The sequence below is a fragment of the Notothenia rossii genome, assembly GCF_949606895.1.
Source record: "Notothenia rossii genome assembly, chromosome: 3".
NCBI classification, from domain to species: domain Eukaryota; kingdom Metazoa; phylum Chordata; class Actinopteri; order Perciformes; family Nototheniidae; genus Notothenia; species Notothenia rossii.
Genome location: NC_136901.1, coordinates 10172260 through 10178259, shown reverse-complemented (window position 1 = coordinate 10178259; position 6000 = coordinate 10172260). Strand labels below are relative to the sequence as shown.

General features: G+C 44.5%; 1 protein-coding gene across 1 annotated transcript in view; it reads right to left on the bottom strand.

Moving 5' to 3' along the window:
* Positions 1-6000, bottom strand: part of LOC307034608 (ATP-binding cassette sub-family C member 4-like) — a gene marked incomplete at its 3' end in the record, with an annotated part of 26500 nt that overhangs the window by 3072 nt on the left and 17428 nt on the right. The gene's annotated exons all lie outside the window — the stretch shown is intronic.

Genomic DNA, 6000 nt, shown 5'->3' with positions numbered 1-6000 from the left:
AAAATTAATCTAATCACAATTTGCTGTTGTCTTTTTACCAAAACTACAGAACAATTATAGATGTAGGGTTTGGCAGTAGATGATTTTAATAACTGCTTTTCTGGGTTATTGATTGGGGGAAATAGAGGATTGGCTGTTTTGATTTGTCAAAGAGATTTGCCAAAAAACATGTCAGTTCACAAAGCTAACATGTCACCTTCTTCAAGGTACAGAGAATAAAATCACGAGAACCATGTTGGAGATAAAGTCATGTTGCTATGGCATCTCAATTTAAACTACAAAGTTAAACCAAACAGAAACCCAAATAGAAATGGGTTTCTGCTAAATATTGACAGTGTCTTACTTAGGGATGGGTACCGAGACCCGGTATTAAACGGGACCCGGGGATTAATTATTAAAGACCGTGGTGCCGTTATGCTCCGACGTTATCGGTACTGGATGTAAAAATATGTCATATGCATTATTGCTACACAAACATTATATTGCAGTTTTAGTGTCGCCAACTTCGTTTCTAATATTAGACCCTCCAGAAAAACGTGATTCTGCGATCGCAGAATTTACCGCATAATCAGCAAAATGGCGCAGATTTTTAAAAGGCCGCATAATCCCCGCATTTTTCCACACAAAGTTGAGAAAAAAAAAAGTGAACTCGTCTTGACGTGAAGTAGTGATGATGATGACGCGACGTCATCAGCTCGCGCATCACAGAAGGTAAACAACACCGTAGAGCAGGCCTATTCAACTGGCGGCCCGCGGGCCAGATGCGGCCCAGAACCAACTCCCGAGTGGCCCAGCCTCCCGTAGCCAAATTCCTACAGTAGTACAGACCATGAACGCAACACTCCGCGTTGCATAGAAACCACCAAACCACAACGCAGCACGTTTTGTGAAAGTGCATCTAGTGGTGCTAGTAACGGTGGTCCTATGATAGCAACTCTAAAACATGTCTCACCCAACTCTGAAGCGTAAACAGAGACAAAACGGTCATTGATCTTGTGGAGCAGATCCAAGTCAAGCTGGACCTTTTCGCGACCGACTTGAGCACGGGTCGGATGCTGTATTTATGTGAGGGATAATTTGTGTGAGAGATAATAAATAAGACAGCCCAATATTTTAAAAAAAATCTTTTATTTTTCGCAACATTCTGCATATTTCGCAACTTCCCGCAATTTCACAGCATAAAATCACATAAAACCCTGCATGTTTAAAGAGCATCTTGCAGGGTTTTTTTTTTTCTACATTTATGCTTAAACTTGCTTGAAAATTGAAATTAAAAAAGTGAATGTAGGATTTGATATGTTTTACGAGACATAAGGGCAGGAATTCAGAGGGAAAGGAGCAATTTTGAGCTCTGCTCTTAAAAACGGCTTTTTTTTAAGGTCATACGTCACACGCGTCATATTACATCACAAAGGGTAAACATCTCCGCTCTCTTACCACGGGTATAGTTAGTAGTTGCGTTGAGTTGAGCGGTTGTGTTTTAGTGAGCTGGTATTTTTCGGTAGTTTTACATTGTATTTCACCATTTGTAATCATGGTGCAGTATTGTGTTTGTGCAGGTTGCACAAATACCAGCCTGTCAGGACATCGAGTCCACAGTAAAAAGGACCGGAGCTAGCGTTCCTTCCTGGGTGCGTTGTGCATCCACCTCCCTGCAGCACATACTCTCCACAGCTTTATCAGGAAACCGTATTACTTCTCTCTCCCCTCCTTCGCTGTTCTCTCTCTCTCTCCCCTCCGGTACACGGCACCGTAAGACGTAGTGTGGAGTTGCATTAGGTAACGCTGTGGTGGCTGTACTGCTCCAGCCGTCTCCTTTGTGTTTGTTTGTTTCCCCCTGTCTGTGTTGTTTGTGTGTGCGTGGTGGCTGTCACTCCTGGCTCCCGGCTCAACCTCCACTCAACTGCTGCAATCAGCTGTGCACCCTCCCCGACAACACACCTGCTTTCCATCAAGCCATTTCCACCACAGCTCCATTTCTCTCTGATGGCCGTTATTTCTTCTAATCCTTGGCTGCTCCTGGTCTCTTGGACGCCTAGCAGGCTCATAATTATAAGGTTGTGGTCCGTCATATGCATTCAAATATTCATGTTCAACTTCTTCTGTGTCTTCTGTGTCGAAACTAGCATTGGGACCCATGTTTATTTATACGTTACACCGGCCGCTCTCCCCTTTGTGTCCCCCGTGTTACGTCACACGCGGGAGGTCACGTGCCGAGGCTTTTTTATGCGGAAGTGAACATTTCTTACAAAAACGACGCCAGATGTCACTGTGGTGTATATTTCTGTATATTTTTTTGAAAATCTAGTGTATTCATCATTTTCCTACACATTTATTCACAGGTGTCTTTAACCTGGAAGTTGCTCTTTAATCGCATAATCAAGGATTTTTGTCCGCGTTTTTCTGGAGGGTCTATAATATGCAAAAAGACTACAAAATGCGTCTATGATTATTTTTTGTATTTTCGATCTTTCCAATCCAGACGAGAGATCTCTCTCCCCTGTCTGTGTGCGAGCGGGCGGGGCAGTTTACACACACGCAGCTGCTACATGCAGCAACACACTGCGGAGATGGCGGAGAAAACGTGCTCCAAGGTGTGGTTAAACTTTACCCGTCTCGATGTGGACAATGCTCGTTACCAAAAGTGCAATAAGTGTTTAGCATGTAAGGGCGGTAACACGAGCAATTTGTCTAAACATTTAGCAAAAGTGCTCCACATCCAGACGGAGGAATGCACCGGGTTCGACTGTCTTTCTAGTAGCTCTGTAGCCCCATCCACGAGTAACGTTTCCACGTCAGGTGTTATATATGCTAGCAGCAACACACGGAGTTAACTCAATTATACAAACATGGGTTAATGATTAGAGGTAACTGAGTTATTTATTTTGTTAAAGTTTCAGCTATTCTGTCATCAGATTATTTAACACGATTTGTGAAAACATTGTTGTTTCTTTTGATGTGAAATATTATTTATTTAATTTAAATAAAAAGCAATGTTAGTTTTGTTCACAATTTGTTTAGTTAGTTTACCTTATTTTTTTCTCCAAAAGAACCGATAAGAGTACCGTTAAAAGACCGGATCGATAAGCGGTATCGATACAAGTAGTAGTACCGTTGAAACCTTGACGATACCCATCCCTAGTCTTACTACAACAGAGAAATGAGACTGCTATCAAATCAAATCAACAAACTCAAGTGACGTCCATCACAAACATTTCATATATCTCTGTGTGTGCGTTTTGGAACCTGTTCTGATGCTGCACCAATATCCTTTTTCTTCGTAATTTGGATAAAGCTCCATGGAAGTTTTATGGTCAGCCAAATGTTCACGTTTCACCTGGAGTAGTTGTTGCCCTCTTTCAGCACCAATCAGATTAATGTTATCTCACATTAAGGGTGCGCCCCAAAACCAGGATGTTAGCCGTCGCCTTAAATGTATTTCAATCGGAAAAACAAACAACACATCCCTTCTTTGCACAACCTGAATCAATGGCACTGGGTTGCAAGCAAAACAAATACTGTGTGTCCAAACAGCAGCACTAACAATAGAAAACAAAACATAATGGGTGAAGCATTAGGAATAATAATAATAATATATTTTATTTATAAGCGCACTTTTCATTTGCGTAAACAAAACTCAAAGTGCTACAAAATTAAAAAAGGTAAAACAAAACCACAAAAACAATAAAAAACAATTTAAAAACAACATAATAAAAGCTGTGACATTCATGCCGGCATGGCATAATTTGGGGGATTTAAAAATCTAGTTAAAGGCTATTCTAAAAAGATGCGTTTTTAGGCCTTTTTAGAAAGCCTCCACAGTCTGTGGTGTCCTCGGCTGGTTTGGGAGGGCATTCCACAGTCTGTGGTGTCCTCAGCTGGTTTGGGAGGGCATTCCACAGTCTGTGGTGTCCTCAGCTGGTTTGGGAGGGCATTCCACAGTCTGTGGTGTCCTCAGCTAGTTTGGGAGGGCATTCCACAGTCTGTGGTGTCCTCAGCTAGTTTGGGAGGGCATTCCACAGTCTCGGAGCAGCGGAGCAGAAGGCTCGGTTTCCCATGGTCTTCAGTTTTGTCCTTGGTGGGATGAGGAGGTTTGCCTTTACTGAACGTAGGTTCCTCGTGCAGGTTAGTGGGATGAGCAATTCCTTGATGTACGAGGGAGCATTTCCATATATGCACTGATGAGTGAAGAGGGTGATTTTGTAGTCAATCCTGAGTGAGACCGGGAGCCAGTGCAGTGATTTGAGGATGGGTGTGATGTGTTCGTACTTCCGCACTCTCATCCGGATCCTAGCAGCGGTGTTTTGGATGTATTGCAGCTTCTGGATGTTCTTGCTGGGAATCCCAATGAGAAGTGCATTACAGTAGTCCAGCCTGGAGGAGACAAAGGCGTGGACAAGTTTTTCAGCATCTGGCAGACTGAGTGTGGGGCGGAGTTTCGCAATATTTCTCAGGTGGTAGAAAGAGGTCTTGCATATTTGCTTGATGTGGGCCTCAAAGTTCAGGTGAGGATCCATTTTAACTCCCAGATTGGTAACCGTTGATGAGAGTGGAATGTTCTGACCGGAAAAGGTGATGCTGGTGATGGCGGATGAATGGACCTGATGTGGAGCTTCAGTCTTGGAGCTGTTTAGCTGGAGGAAGTTGTGCTTCATCCACACCTTTATCTCCTCCAGGCATGTGGTTATTGTGGATGATGGCAGAGGTGCAGAGGGGGTTGGGTTTGCTCTGATGTAGAGCTGTGTGTCATCAGCATGGCAATGGAAAGATATTCCATGCCGGCTGATGACACGACCAAGGGGGGATATGTATATGGTGAAAAGGGTGGGGCCGAGGACTGGTCCTTGGGGGACACCGCAAGTCACAGAGTGAGTTCTTGATTTAGCCACTCCCAAGGTGACGTGCTCAGTCCTCCCGGTGAGATAGGAGGTGAACCAGTTTAAGGCAGTCAGAGAGTCCAATTGTAGCCTGAAGACGGTGGAGTAGGATGTGATGGTCGATGGTATCAAATGCTGCAGTTAGATCCAGGAGGAGGAGGAGAGATGGAGATCCGGTGTCAGCTGTCATCAGCAGGTCATTGGTCACCCTGACTAAGGCAGTTTCTGTACTGTGGCCCTGGCGGAAACCAGACTGGAATTTTTCAAAGAGTTTATTCAGTGTTAGATGTTCCTGGATCTGAATGGCAACTACTTTCTCCAGTACCTTGGATAGGAATGGCAGGTTGGAGATGGGTCTGTAATTGGCTAGGACTTCAGGGTCTAAAGTGGGTTTTTTGAGGAGTGGTTTGATGACAGCAGCTTTTAATGGTGGTGGAACATGATCAGACTGGATGGACTGGTTTATCCCTGAAGTGATCAGCGGACTTATGGCACCAAAGTTCGATTTAACCAAAGCTGTGGGAAAGGGGTCCAGGGCACAGGTGGAGGGTTTCATCTTTTTGATGATGGCCTCAACTTCATGCTGCGAGATGTTAGTGAAGCAGCAAAGAGGCTGGGTCGGTCCAGGCTGGGGGTTGAAGGTCAGGACTAGCAGAGCAGCGTAGTTTGAGAGGAGAGAGCGGATGGTCTCTACTTTTTTCCTGAAAAATGTGATGAAATGATCACACTGCTCCTCTGTGGTGTCTTTGTGTAGCGGAGTCTGAGGTTTGAGGAGATGGTGGAAAAAAGTAGCTTGGAGTTGCCAGGGCTATTGTTGATGATGGTGGAGTAGAATTTTGACCGTGTTTCTCTGAGGGACTTTGCGTAGGCATTTTGTTGGTCCCGGTATGTCTGTCTGTGAACAGAGAGGCCTGAAGCCTTGAAGCGCCGCTCGAGGACACGCCCCGCTGTCTTCATTTTCCTCAGCTCGCAGGTGTACCAGGGGGCTGAGCGTGAGAAAGTGACTGTTCTGGTTTTGACAGGGGCGTGGAGATCCAGGAGACTGCTCAGAGATTTATTGTAAAAATCCACAGATTCATTTACTGATGTAGGAGTTATTGTGGAGAGATGCTGGAGATCGTCG